The sequence below is a fragment of the Rattus norvegicus genome, chromosome 3 (assembly GCF_036323735.1).
Source record: "Rattus norvegicus strain BN/NHsdMcwi chromosome 3, GRCr8, whole genome shotgun sequence".
NCBI lineage: Eukaryota > Metazoa > Chordata > Mammalia > Rodentia > Muridae > Rattus > Rattus norvegicus.
In genome coordinates, this window is record NC_086021.1 from 178644063 (window position 1) to 178659351 (window position 15289).

Genomic DNA, 15289 nt, shown 5'->3' on the forward strand with positions numbered 1-15289 from the left:
CTTCAGTTTTCTAACCTGGAAGTGAGAGGAATGGGCTGGCAAGTGGCTCAGCAGGCTAACGGCGCATGCTCTGGATACCGAGGAGCGGAAACCACGCCCAGAACATACAGGGCGGAAGGAGAAAAAACATCCCTAGGGGTTGTCCTTCGACCTCCACGTGAGCACTATGGCCCATATAAGTCCATCCACAAGCTCATGTACACACATACATGTGCACACACACACACTCACGCACGCACGCACACACACATGCACGCACACACGCACAAGCGCGTGCTCGTGCCCACACACAAATAATGGAAAGAGGTTTTGTTTTGTTTTGTTTTGTTTTGTTTTTAAGGAGGTAGGTGGTGTTGCGGACAAAGAAAGGACATTTGGAAGATAAAACATTTGAGTTTGCATGACAGAACTGTGAACCAGCTCTGTGCAATGCCTCAGTAGGGAGGCTGGGGAGAGGATTGTGGGTGCCAGATTGATTTCTGCATGGTTTCAGCTGATGCCTCAGCCTGGCTATGGGGCTTCCTGTAGCCTGTATGACTCCTGCCCAAGAGCACCGCCAGGTCACATGTGTAGCGTCTCGGGAAGATGAAGAGACTGGGGGAGAATTACTTCCTAATAGTTTACAAGTTCTCCATTTCTGTTCCTTCCCCATTCTGCTCCACTGTGCGTGCTTTCGGGGATAAAGGGACATCTTTCTGCTTCTCTAGCCTCTTCAAAGCTCTGTTACTTATAGCCCTGGTCTTCATGTCTGTGCTAAATGCAGAACCGGTTTCCAGGCATTGGCCAATTCTGAATCCAGAACCAGGTTGGGTGTGGTACCTTTGTTTCTGCCGTCAAAGAGCATTCCAAAAACTTTGTGTGAGGGATATGAGGAGTGTGCATATGTATAACTGTTCGCATGTGTGTGGGTGTACAGCTACATATGCATACTCAGGTATAGAGGAAGGCCTCAAGGCTGGCCCTGGTTCAGGGCCATCCTGAGCGACTTAATGGTATCCTGTCTCAAAATAACTTTTTGAATGGCAAGGGTTAACTCAGTGGTGGAGGGCCTTGGGTCATCTGAGTAAGCAAGGTGCAGTGCATGGACTCTCTGTATGGTGCCTCTTACATGGTGATGCCCTGCATGGGTGCCCTAAGTAGTTCATGGTGGGTTGGGTTACCTAGGAACAAATGGGTTCACTGGCTGCTCCTGGAGGGAAACTGAGATAGAACCTCCCAACCCTCATCACAGTGGAGGATGATGGGACATTTCCCCCTCTCGCGAGCCTTAGGTAACCCGTAAGAGGAGGTCTACCTCCAATGGACACTTTTACCGAAGATTCAGGAAGTGAACCAAAGGGCTAGTGCCATTTTCAAGGGACCTTCTGGAAGGTCTCTTTGCCCCTTTCTTGTGTCCCATGGGCTCCTCTGCCATGGGGCGTGAGTAGAGTTGTGGTTGAGACCGCCACCCGCTTTTTTCAGGTTTACATCCTGGTTCCTGCGCAGGGGATCTACGTCATCAGGGAGCGACCACCCCTTCTCCCCGCCCCCCCCAGCATGTTTTAGCTCCCTAACCTATAAAGTGAAGTGAGTTTTCACTTGTGGTGTTCTTGAGTATAGCATAGGAAAATATTTAACTAGAGCATTACAAATGCTCATGAGGTCTCAGGGAAGGGACAGCCCTTATTCATTTTATACCTATAGTCTTAAAACTTACTCACTTACACATATTTCCTGAGTTTTTACCATATCCAAATATCTTCTGTAATCCCACTTCTACCAATACTCTTTATTTTATTGAATAGAAAGTGCCTTAATCTGTCCCATGAATGGTATAAAGGATTTATTATACAAATGGACTTTTCCTAACATCTACCCTTTTATCTCTCTGTGAATAACATTTAAAATAAAATTCAGGTGCTGGGTGTGGTGGCACGACCCTATAATCTCAGCACCAGGTAGGCTGAAGCAGGAGAATTCCCAGTTCAAGTCCACATTGTAGCAAGATAAGACGGAGCTGCTGGAGTGTAGCTATCCTCAAAGCATGTAAACAAACAACGAATGAAGACATAAAAAGAGATTCATTTACATATTTCTTAAAGTCACCTCAAGTCGCACCACTGGCCGGGGCACCATAGTTTAAGAAATGGTAGGAAATGGTTGTTTTTACATTTACTTTCCTGGGTTTTCTATTCACTCACTAACTTACTGATCCCTCTAGATATTCAATTACCAAGTCACTACTGAATGAAATTGTTTATCAACAGCCATTTGCTAAGTATCTAGGGTACTCAGGCCCTGTGCTGGATGACGAAGGGATGTGAATACCAGCCAGTTAAGTCCTCGCCCGGGGAGCCCAACGAGGGAGCCAGCCATGCACACAGGCAATTAGTACTCGCTTACCAAGACCTAAGAGACCGCAGACTAGGGCCCAGGGAGCCAGAAGCAGAGGGCAGGCTACCTTTGCCTGGGGGAATCAGTGAGATCTCTGGCAGGTGATTCTCTGAGGACGTACACTCAGCCCTCCCTCTGGGTGGCTCATGATGTAATCATGGTCGGTTGTTGCCAATGCGTGTGAACGTCAGCAGGAGAAAGTTCTTTGTTGAGTGAGATGACAGAAGAGTAATTCTGGCCAAGGTGAATGCTTCAGACAGCCTCCTTTCGACACACACCTGCTGAGTGTGTTCCATGAACCTGGCCTTGAGAAGTTGGGCTGTTGCCCTCCTTAAGAATGAACTCGGTTAGGAAGGTCAGATGTTGTGATAGACACAGCCCCGAAAGCATAAGTGACTGAGAACTGTGGCAGCTGATCTGCAGGTATATAATGTCATAGAAACACAAACTCCTGAGTAGACTAGAGAGTGATGTGTTTAACTTTTAATGGGAAGAACAACAGTGTCAACTAACCCAGACCCCTCAGAGCTCCCAGATACTAAGCCAAAAATCAAGGAACATACATGGGCTGGATCATGACCCCAGCACCCGTATAGCAGAGAACTGGCTTGTATGGCTTCATTTGGAGAGGATGCGCTTAATCCTGTGGAAAGTTGATGATGCCCCAGGGAAGAGGGATGCTGGTGTGGGTGAGGTAGGAGCAGGTGGGTGAGTGGGGGAGTGCTCTTTTAAAGGGGAGGTAAAGAACTTGGAGACAATGGGCCGGGAACGAGGACATTTTGGAGTGTAAATAAACAAAATAACTTAATAAAAGATTGTTAATTCTTTGAGAACTTCATCCAAAGTGTTTTGATCATATTCACCTGATCTCTTCACCAAATCCTCCCAAAGGCCCTCCCCCACACCTCTGTGCCTTCTCCTTTCCCTTCCTTTTAAAAAAGAGCCATTGACTCAGATCTGTGCTGTCCTTGTCCATCTGACTGTGGGGCTATGCACTGGGGCATGGTTGAGCTCTTGGGAGATAGACTCTTAAATAAAACTGACTCTCTTTCTCTCATACGCCTTCGACTGCCTGTTTCTCCTTAGCTATGGGTGGGGACTAATAAATCTGCCTCCTCCTCCATGTGAACGTGTTGTGCAGTTTGGTTTCGTGTAGGAAATCCCAACTGTTAATGAGCGCATGAATGACACAGTCCTTTATGTGCAGAAGATTCTGCTTTGCTCTTGTCCTCTCTCACCTCCGGCCCTTACAATCCAAAAACGAAAAAAAAAAGAAAGTTAATGGAGGAGCCAAAAGAAGAGAAAGAACCGTCTAGGGTGTGGGATTGGCAGTGGCATTGTGGGTAAAGCTTGGTTGGAGATGTAGATGTGTTAGCATGGTGAAAAGCTTTAGATGGCCTAGATATTCATATATCCTTGTAGGTCACAGCGTCCCCCTCTCCAACTGATTAGTAAAGAATTGCCTTGGTTAGTCCTGAGTGCCAATTTGACTGAATTGGGAAACATCCAAGAGATTTATGAAGTATACTTCTAGGTGCACTTCATTCAGGAGAAGATTGACTAAGGGAAGGCAGTAACCTTGGGATGATGGGTAGCATCATCCCCTAGGCTCCAGACCCAGGGAATGGAAGGGGGAGGGGGTACAGTCAGTGAGATACAGAGACAAACACACACACACACACACACACACACACACACTGTCTCTTGTTTCTCTGTGTCTCTGTCTCTCTGTGTGTGTCTCTGTCTCTGTGTGTGTCTCTGTGTCTCTGCCCCCCCCCCCACCTCTCTCTCTCTCTCTCCCTACTATCTGGTCTCTAGGATATGTTTTGTGCTTTCCCTGCATATCCTTCTGACCACATGGATTGACTGTCCAGAAATTGTGAGCCAATAGGAGTCCCTTCTTCAAGCTTTTGGTTCTCAGACATTTGTCACAGTGATGGAGAAATGTCTAGGTATGGAGATGAGACACAAGATCAAGGACATATGATGTTGGGGATCTTGAGGGATGTGGGAAGAAAGCAGTCTCCATCCGTATTCTAAGTACATGGTAGGCAATGTGAAGATTTTAAGCCTAGGAATCCCCCAGATAAATTGGCCTTGGGAGACCCTCACTCCCATTTCAGCATGGAGAATGGGTTGGGAAGAGCATGAACTTGATCTGAATTCTCAAGTCAAGGGTAAGAAGGGTGCAAAAGAAGGCTGATGGAAATGAGGGAGCAGAGGGCGAGAGGCAGAAGAGCAGTGTCTCCAAACGAATCAACGGCCACACTATTCTCTGAGACCAACCAGAGGGCTCCGTGGGAACCAGATCCATGGTGGCAGTCAGAGTTCTCTCTGCTCTGGGAGGAGCTTCAGTTTCCTCTCAAAACTCTGTATCTTTGCATTCTAAACAGAGAGCCTACCACTGAGTGGGAGTAAGGTTTGGGCAAAAAGCACATGGGTATCCTGTTGGATCGTAGGTGCTCATTGGAGTGGAGTCCCGGCGGAGGGCGAGGTGCTTATCAGCGTGTGCTCCAGGGAAACACTTTTCCCATCAGCTTTGCAATGTCTTCTAGAGAAGCAGCCTTACTGTAAAAACGCTCATCTATGCTGCTAGTACTCGTAAGTGGCATTATTCACGGATGCGTCAGGGCCATAAAGGAGGAGATTCGGAGGCAATTGCAGCTGCGAATGATTAATATTTTCATTCCAAGACGCCAAGGAGCTACCAAGGTGGAGTTAATTGTTACGTTCCCAGGTCTCCTGCTGTGGACTAGGAGTCTCCACTGGGAGCTCACGTTGGACCTCAAGCGGTTCTTCCCTCTGTGGACGGCGTCCTCCTTCTGCTGGAGATAACATTCTCACACCCAGCCCCGATGATGGGCTTCTGCAGATGGAGAGGGAGAGGGAATATTTACAAGGACGGCGCTGGCCTCTGTCTGGGTTCAGAGAATTCCTTTTTCTCTCTTCGTTTCTGTCTGGAAATGCACCACACTTGTCTGCAAACTCCGTCAGCTTCCAAGTGGTTTTTCACTGCTGCTAAAATGTAAACTACCCAACATTTCCTCTCTGTTATGATATAGGGTGCATTTCTATGCCTATTGGATTTTCTTCTTCCTTCTCCTCCTAGTCCTCCTCCTCTTTCTCTTCCTCCCCCACCTCCTCCTCCTAGGCCTCCTTCTCCTCCCGGTCCTCCTCTTCTTCCCCCCTCTCTTCCTCTTCCTCTTGCTTGGCTATGATGTCTATTTTGAGGATATTTGATGATCTATCATCTAAAACACTCTTTTACAACACCTACATTTAGAGGTAGGAAAATAAAGGAATCAACAGAAGACAAAGGCCAGGCACCCAGTCTTCATCTCTTAGTGAATCTGTTATTCTGAGAGCTCCATATTCTCCTAAAATCTCCCCAAATCTCACAATTCGTGCGGTTTTGCTAGGATCCATCTCTGTTGAAAAATCTAGTTTAAGCTGCCTGGCAGTCTGAGAAAAGGAAGATCTATTAATTTAATCATTTGTATGAATCACGTCTAAATGATCTCAGCAGAGAAAATGTGTAAGCCATTTAAATCCCATCACTACATATTATATAATAATTACTGTTAATTCCAGTTTGGATGGGCCACAATTTGGCTTTCTATCCCCCCTGCTTCTGAATATGGAGAATTGCGATGACCTCACCGGATTTAGCCTCTCCAGCCTTTAGGCTTTCTTTGGCCTTCCCCATTACGGACTTAATAGGCACATTCCGCTTCGAGGGTCCAGTCAACTCAGAGTCTGTTCCGTCCTGGTAATTAGCATTCATTTTGTGATTTCGGAGTTCAAGCTCCCCACAGAACAGAGCCCGGTGTTAATCACTACTGTCTTCCTCCCTTTGACTCTGATCTGTCACTACCATGCGGCTTGTCCCATACCTAATTTTTTTGCCCTTACCAGCCGGCTGGCACCTCCGCATCCCACAGAGTCAGAATTGGCAACTTTTGACAGATCTGTAATCATGCCGTACTCATCAACGGCGTGCCCGTTAGTCATTTCATTTCCACATTCTAACAGTTAATATGCCTTAATTTCTCTCACTTTGTGAATATTTAATTCCTCCCTTTTCAACATCATTTTTAGGTTGTGTGAATCATTTTCAAAGCCTTTGCTCTTCTCTCCGCACTATCATCTGCATATTTTATGAGATGGCGCGGTTAAGTCTCCGAGGGCTCTTGAGAAAGATGGAGCCCGGGTAACCTGCTCATTAGCTGTGTACCTGGGTCTGCGTGAGTCTCAGATAATGGCCAGCTCCCGTTTGGATTCGAATTAGGATTCGCTGACAAATAACAGCCAGGATATCTCCTGGGGATGTCCGCTCGCTTGTCGGTGCCTTCTCCTCCTCTCAGAGAGTTCTAGAAAACTGGTTGTTGTGGGGGCCGGGGAGAGCGGCTGCAAGGGTCTTACGTCCGGGCACCAGAGGCAGCCTCTCGCTTTTGAAGTTGAGACACCCAAGCTTTAGCACGTTAGCACCTGGAAAGGAGACAAAATTCCCCGGAAAGGACACGTGCTGAAGGTCGGGGAATTTGACCTGTAGCGTTTACACATGCCAGAAGTTGGTTTTCTGCAGAGACCGGTGGCCAGCTGTCCCAAACTGGCTAAGGTTAAGGTTTCCCACAGGAAGGGACTTAGAGTCAGGAAGATCCAAGATGATTCGGTCACCATGCTGTGGCTCACTTTAGGATGATGCCCTCACGGTGTTGGGGCTCACTTAGGGGCCCTGCAAATGCTCCCAGCCTCCAAGGCAGACCGACAAGTCTTTGAACTGTGAAATGAGTCAAGCCAGTTTCTTGTCTTTACTGTGAAGGCTTTGAGGAGAGACGTAGCCCAGGCGCCCACAAGCTGAACGTGAGTGCGCAGCTAACTCGTGAATTATCATTTGCATGTAAAATCCAGAGATGCCATTGAAAATCCAAGACCCCCACTTCTAAAACACAGAAGACACCGCTCCACCGGATCTCTGTGCTTTGAAGAACAGCAGTCAGAGCCACATGGCATCTGCAGATAGATGTGACATTGGCTGGATCTCTTCATTTTCTCTAGCTGGATGGATCCCTACTGTGTGCCTCTCTGGTCTCAGTTTGCATCTGCTTTGTACTGCTGCATTTAAAGTTAAGAGCGCTGGGCCCATGGTGTAGCTGCCATGCTTCTGCTCCGCCATTTCTTCACCGACGGCCACAGTGCACGGTAAGCAACCTCACAGGGTCATTACTTTCTTGTGGTGGTGGCGCTATGCTTTAAATCTGAAACACCCTACCCAGGATCCTGTGCACGAGGCTTGATTGGCAGCCCAGGTCACCACTGCCGGGGGACCAGACTCTTAAAAGGTTGGGCCCAATGGATGTTGACAGTCACTGGAGGAGATTTGGGACCTTGGCCTCTTCCCATCCCTTTCTTTATAACCCCAAGATGAGCAGCTCTGTCCCACTGTGGACGCCCTTCAGAACACAGACAACGGGCTGAGATTTTTGAACATGGAGTCAAAATAAATCTTCCCATTACATCAAGGATGTTTATTTGTTTGTTTGTTTGTTTTGTCTCAGACATTTCTTTGCAGCTGTGTAAAAATCACAAATCTAATAGATAAAATGATTATAATGTCATAATAAATACAGAGCACATTGAGAAAATGCATATGAATAAATTAGTATAGGCTTGGTACATACAAATTGTCCATTAAAGATGGGTTTTACCATGTTAGTGGCATTGCTAGCTTTACAGTAAAAGAAACTAAAACGTGGAAATGCACAACGGATGTCTTAACATGTAAGTATTAACCACACAAATAAGAACAAGGAAAGAAGATTACTATTAGAATTCTGAAAATGCTGCAGCAAGTAGGAGGATGGGTCCCTGCAATGTTACTTTCTCTGCAAGCATGAGGACCTGGGTTTGAATCTCCAGAACCCGTGTCAAAAGATAGGTGAGCATGCCTGTCACCCCAGCACTGGGTGGGCTGTGGTTGGGAAAGATTGATACTCAGAGCTCTCCAGTCAGAGACTGTGCAGTGCAGAGAGAGACCCTGCCTCAAGGCAACAGAGAGGAGAGCTATTAGAGGGGACACTCAATGTCCTGCTCGGTCCTCTGTGTGCACGTCCTGCACAGTTATGCATTCACCACACACACACACACACACACACACCAGAGGCTGTGTTACCTTTTGAAAGCAATGCAGAGCATACTCTCAAAACAGTCCCGACAATTCCACTCATGAAATTCATGATGCCCTGGGTCCTGCTGCAGATCGAGGCACTACATCCCTGATGGCTAATCATTCTCCCAGGCAGCAGTGAATCCCCTGCCACCTTTCAGGATCCGGTAAACCCACACTTTTTTATGCAGAGTGAACTTTGGGGATAGAACCTGTTTCCTAAAGATTTTCTCTATCGGAAACAGTTGCATCCCGGAGTCACCTCACGTCAAGCAGGGATTTCCCTGGAAGGCAGCAGTGCTGTAACACTAATACCCTGGATTTACACACTCAACAGTCCCCCTCTCAACAGCCCCAGGGTACCTTTTATTCGGTTTTAAATGTTTTTCCACGTTCAATAGCGTCTGTGGTGGCACTGTCTGCCCATAGCTTGGGACGGACGTGGAAGCTCTATGGCTGGATATAATGTATTTGGGGAACCAGGCACTGTGGCAAGTTCAGTGCTTAAGACGCCGAGACACCGAGCCATCTTGAACTATTTAGAGTGGTCAAGGCCAGCCTGGGCTGGAGAGCCTGTCTCAAACGAGATGAAACGAAGAAAGTATTTTTGATCCCAACTCTTCTGGATCTAGCTTTGGTCTATGGTTGGTCCCCTGCCCAGTTCTGAAGAGAGTAAGGGAGCCGTCCACAACGTTGTTGGAAGGGTGCAGAATCCATCGGGAATAGCGGGCCCCAAAGCACCAATAATGGCTTTTTAAAACAGCTCTACCACTCAAGAGGCAAGAGGAGGGTGAAGGGGGCTGGGAGGGAGGTCGGTTAGTCAAACAGCTGCTGCACAAGTCTGAGTCCCCAAGTTGACTTCCAAGCACCTACATAAAAACGATGTGGGGTGAAGGGCCTGTCGTCTCTACATCCTCTCCATGTTGAACAAGGAGGTCATCAAATGTTTGAGCTCTGAGAATAGCTAATAGCAGGCTGAGCAAGAGGAAGAACCCACTGGCCTTGCGGGTTACTCTCAGTATCCCAATCCTCTAGTTTTTATTCCTCCCCCTCCTTCCCCGAATCCCACCCCCCCGACCCCCTTTTGCTTAACTCAGGAGAAATTAAGACGCATCTTCAACACGTACGTCTTAGGCTTCCTGGAAGCAATGCTGACCCAGCACTTCTGTCTCACATAGATGCTAGATCTGGGATTTATGGTTTTAGACACTGGGCGGCCCTTGTCTTGGGGTTGGCACATCTGTGGTACTTGGGGAGACTGGGGTGTCTTGATTCTCTCAAAAGGAGTTCGCAGAGGCCGTAGGTCCACTCTAATCTTAACCTGCACCTCCCTTGCTCACTACTGTTGGAAGCGACTCTCCCACTAGTTCTCAACTTGGGCCTCCTGGGCTTATAAACCCCTCATGGGAAGGGAGAGTCAATCCTGAGATGGTTTGGTTAGGACACAGCCCTAACAGACTTCTTCAGAAACTAATCAATACGTCCTAATGTGGACACATCCCAGTAAGAAGAATGGTGATGGTCCATCCACGAGCATTGACCACAGTCAATGGATGAAGAGAAACGTAATAAAAGACGAGAAAGAGATGTCAGGTCCCATCATGTGTGTGTGTGTGTGTGTGTGTGTGTGTGTGTGTGTGTGTGTGGCAGAGATGTGAGGATCTGCTGGAATGGGGGGAAAGGCTCGACAGGATACCTTAAGAAGTATTCAGGGACATTCACTAACCTCTCCCCAGATTATAGGACTACCCAGGTGGTGGCAGGGCTCCCAGAAGTCAGTATGAGGAGCTCACCTCTTAAAAAACACTCCAACTTTGCAGTTGAACTTAGGGAAAAGTATGCTCAACCCTCACAAACAAGTCTCTCTTACAAAAGAGTTTTATGGGAAAAGATCTTTTCCCCCCACTTTCACAAGATTCAAACCAAGTTCAGGTCTGAATAAAAACTGATATAGCATTTTGTTTGCACAGAATGATGTCCCTAACAGACGTGTGAGGACATCGGGGTCCCCTAGGGATATGGTTTGAGTGATAGAGTCCTTCTTATTCTTTGTATGGATGGGTTTTTTTGCTGCGTGTTGGTGAATTGTGGAAAACGGACTAACCTCTGCCTTAGAGACCAGGTCCGAACATTCCAGATGATGATAAACTCCATTTTATGGCATTTATATTCCAGACATAAGAATAATATATGTCAATGTCCTTCGAAAGTGCCTCTGAGACACCGTATACATGAATTATAATAACAAACATCTTTTACAAAACAGATCATCCGACCTTACAAATAAAAGATGACACAGGATCTAGGGAGAGAGCCCAGTACCTGCTGTACAAGCAGGAAAACCTGAGTTCAGATGACCAACACCCGGGTAACAAAGGAATGGTCGCAGGCGCCTGTAAAACCAGTGCTGTCGGGGGGGGGGGGGCAGAAACAGAACGGTCTATGGGGCTGGCTAGTTGCTAGCCTAGTTCCAGGTTCAGTGAGAGACCCTGTCTCAAAGGAACAAGTAAGGAAGATACCCACTTTCTTTCTCTGTCCTCCACATAGACATAGGAGGGTATACTCAACCACAAAAAAGGGTGAGAATGAGAATAAACCACACATGTATGTGTGCATGCATATATACGTGCATGTGTGCACGCGCATGCACACACACACACACACACACACCGGGGGGTGGGGGGGAGAGAGAGAGAGAGAGAAAGAGAGAGAGAGAGAGAGAAAGAGAGAGAGAGAGAGAGAAAGAGAGAGAGAGAGAGAAAGAGAGAGAGAGAGAGAGAGAGAGAGAAAGAGAGAGAGAGAGAGAATCCTACAATCCTGCAGAAGGATCATCATCTCAAGGATCTTAAATCCCTCAAATATAGAGGGTCCCAGCCCTCTGCTGCACTGCAATCCCACAATGCCCTGGGCCACACTGTCTAAGGAGTCCTCTTAATTTCACCCCGGAGCTCATCTGCTTTGAGTGCCATCCGGATATCTTTGAGAGGTGGCAGCCCTCCCCACCCCCATCTTAGTCAATTAAACAAGCTATTGTTTCTGATTAAGGTATCACATCCCGGAGAACAATAGCAATTAGAGATGGAGCAGGGACCCCACGGGTCGTGCAGCCCACTTCCCCGCCAGCGCTCAAGAATGTTTCACATTGCACTGTAAGTTGTACGTGGTTTTCCTGATTTGGTTTTTTAAAATCCCAGCAACTGTCAGTGCTGATTACATTCTGGCTGGACATCTCTACCATGACTTGATCAACTTAGCACGGCTCATTTTCACAGGGCTGACACTGAGCGACTGCTGCTTGGCCATCCCACAACACTGGACAGTTGCCGGGAATGACTCTGGAGTAGCGAAAGCAGTGTGGTGGTTTGGTTTCTGGGGGTGGGGAACGAGAGGGGCGTGTCTCATGTCTGGAAATGCTTTTGTCAGTTACCGAGTTAGTTTCGAAATGCCGATAACATAGTAGGTCTTTCATTTTCACCTTGGCTAACTTAAAAAGAAAAATAGTAGGCATCCTCCTGTGGGTAAGGTGTTGTTCCAGGACTCCAGGCAATGGCGTCCAGGTAGAAGGTGCTGTGATTTAACGACGTCTCTGGGAACCGGTTTCTCCACTGCATGTGATGCTGGAGGGGGTCTTTGTAGGGGAAACAAACGGCCCCTGCGAGTTTACTGTGGGATAAAGCTGTTAGTTTACCATGATGCACTACTGGGTCCTGCTGTTCACTTCAGTCCATTCCCAAAGGCTGGCAGTTACGTTACAAATAAAGAAACAGAGGTCACCACGGAGTTGCCATGCCAGTGTCACAATGGTAAATATTCTAAAGTTAACAAATGTTTTATGGATCAAATTCGGTCTATCTAATATGTTAAAATAGCATTTGTTAAAGAATCAATATGTTGTTGATTTTATCTAGGAATAGTTAATATTACACGAACATAGTCATTATCTTGTGTGCAATTATTTTACAAGTCATAAATAGTGACTGGAGTTATTAAATAAGATGGTCAGCATGTTAATAAAGTAAGTTTACTTTAAAACAAAACTGCTATAAATATCGAATAACCTGAAACATTTCAGGTTTGTTAATTCCTTTTAATGGTGTGGCTCCATTTTGGCCCGTTCTCTTTAAAATACTTGGGGGACCCCCTTGCCCCTCTGTAGGCCGCGGTCCAATTCCACGATGTCACCCCTGTTACTGTGCTTGGAGTGGAGTCTTTGCCGGCTTTCTTATGACCACGGTGCTCCTCACATCTGAGGAAAACAAAAAGTTTCATCATGTTTGGTTTCTTGAAATTTATCTCGTGTAATCCTGCCTCAGAGTGATCTAGGAAATAAATGTGTTTTACACAATATTACTGTCATCTTGTTTTAAAATTAAAACACAATGTGCCTCCTGGAACAATATAATTGTGACCTCTACTCTCAGTCTATAGCCTGTAGCCCAGCTCCCACAAGTTGCCAGGAATTCATTTTTTAATCTGTTTTGAGAGAGGTACTATAATATTTCAAGCAATATAAGTTTTCTCTATGGCAAAGAGAGGTGACAGGACACAATTTGTGCTGGGTTATGTCTTATTTTTTTTAAGCGCGGAATGACATTAATGGACAGATGTAACATACACCACACATCGCATGGTCGTAAGCCTTCTCTACATATGAATTCATTTGAAACAGCTGACTACCCCGTGAGACGGGCACATACATGATGTTCTTCCCCAAACGAGGAGACAGGAAGTCCAGAAGCTTAAGTAACTTCCTGGAGACATGAAGGAGACTTACACCTCAGACACCTTCTGAAATTATTAGAAATAACAAGAATATTGAAACTTTTGACATAACTCCCCTCTTACTGAATTAGTCTCCTAAACTGGACATTTGGACCATTTCTCCTCCCTACCCATACTTTAAGCACGGCTACAATGGCCATGTGTGGCTTCACACACTGCATTTTCCAACACTTTGAAACAAAACAACTTGGTTCATTTATATTTTCAGAACTTGGGAAAAAAAACATGCTGGTGAGAGTTGCTTGAATGTTCCTTCTCAGTGAGTAGAGGGGTTAAGCCTTCAGCCTTACTCCTTGAACTTACTCCTGGGTGGTTTAGCTGATGGTTTTTCCCCAAGGAAGGTTTAATTTCTCAATAAGCCTTAATCATGCCCTGTGATATTTTTGGTTGTAGTGACAGAGTGGCTGGCCTGGTGCTGTGGGAGCCAAAGGTGAGGGTCAACTGCCTCACAATGTACACAGCACCTCTGCCTTTCCAATAAAAGGTTGCCCAGTGCAGTTTGCCAGTGGGTTCAGGGCTGAGAAAAGCTCTGACTCAATTATCACGCTCTCTCTGATACCATTAGTAGCCTGCCCATGGCCAAACACAGATACGCCTGCCCTTGGCCTCACTAAGGTTCCCACAGATGGTCTTTTTTTACTGTATTCGGCTGTGATTTGTTAGGTACCCAGCTATGTCCAAGAAAGACTGCTCTGTGGAGGTCAGTACTGCTCCCGCAGAGGATGGGGGCGCAGCGAATCACAATCATCCGTAACTCCAGCTGCAGAGGATCTGGTGCGCTCTTCCTACCTCAGTAGGAACCACACACACATGAAACATATACATACATACATACACACATACATACATACATACATACTTACATACATACATACATGCATACAGGCAAAATGCTTATGTGGGTGAAATAAAATTTGCAAATCTGAAAGAATAAAGTATCTAGACGATGAAACAAAGGCTGTAAGAAGAATTCAAACCAGTGAAGATTCCAGAGGAGACAGGACTAGGAGCTGGGGATATAGCTCGGCTGGTAGAGGGGTTTCCGCAGAAGCACAGGCACTCTAGCTGAACCCCACGAACACAGTTAAAAGCTAGCTAGGCTGATGAAAACCTTTAACACCAGCTTGGGGGGAATCAGAGACAGGCAGATCCCTGAGTCTTTCTCCCCAGCCAGTTTAGCCTTAAGAGTGACCCCTATGCTAGTGGGAGATTTTGCTTCAAGACACAAGGTGGAGAGCTCCTGGGGAATGATGCCCAAGAAGTCTGGTCTCTAAAGATGTACACACACACACACACACACACACACACACACACACGGGACACATGGGAAGTTCTTTGACGTTCCTCCTTTTCTATCCCATCCCCTCTTTGACACTTGTCAGTCACCAGGCACTCTGTCGTCTCTTCAGGATAACTTATCTCCAGGCCTCTGCTGCCTTCCGTCTGTAACCTTCCTGATGGCTTCCCTGCTTCTTACCTGTTGGTTCTCTGGCCTGGCTGCAGTGCCATTCGCTCAGGTCACACCTCAGACCAATAAAATGCAAAACCCTGGAGTGAAGGTCGACTACCAGGGTTTTGTCACAAGCTCTCTAGCTTACAGTGATTCAGATTTTTAAAGAGTTAAGTCTAAACATTTCTTCTCTGTGACAGTTTGTATATGATCCACTCAGGGAGTGGCACTATGAGGTGTGGCCTTGTTGGAGTAGGTGTGGCCTTGTTGGAGTAGGTGTGGCCTTGTTGGAGTGGGTGTGGCCTTGTTGGAGTGGGCGTGGCCTTGTTGGAGTGGGTGTGGCCTTGTTGGAGTGGGTGTGGCCTTGTTGTGGTGGGTGTGGCCTTGTCGGAGTGGGTGTGGCCTTGTTGGAGTGGGTGTGGCCTTGTTGGAGTGGGTGTGGCCTTGTTGTGGTGGGCGTGGCCTTGTTGGAGTGGGTGTGGCCTTGTCGGAGTGGGTGTGGCCTTGTTGGAGTGGGT

General features: G+C 46.8%; 1 long non-coding RNA gene across 1 annotated transcript; it reads right to left on the minus strand.

Moving 5' to 3' along the window:
* Window positions 1-12605: 12605 nt before the first annotated feature.
* LOC134486315 (uncharacterized) lies at window positions 12606-15072 on the minus strand. The gene is made up of 2 exons (XR_010065127.1): window positions 14799-15072; window positions 12606-12785 (listed from the first exon to the last, which is right to left on the minus strand). It is a non-coding gene; the product is annotated as an uncharacterized LOC134486315 (long non-coding RNA).
* Window positions 15073-15289: the final 217 nt, after the last annotated feature.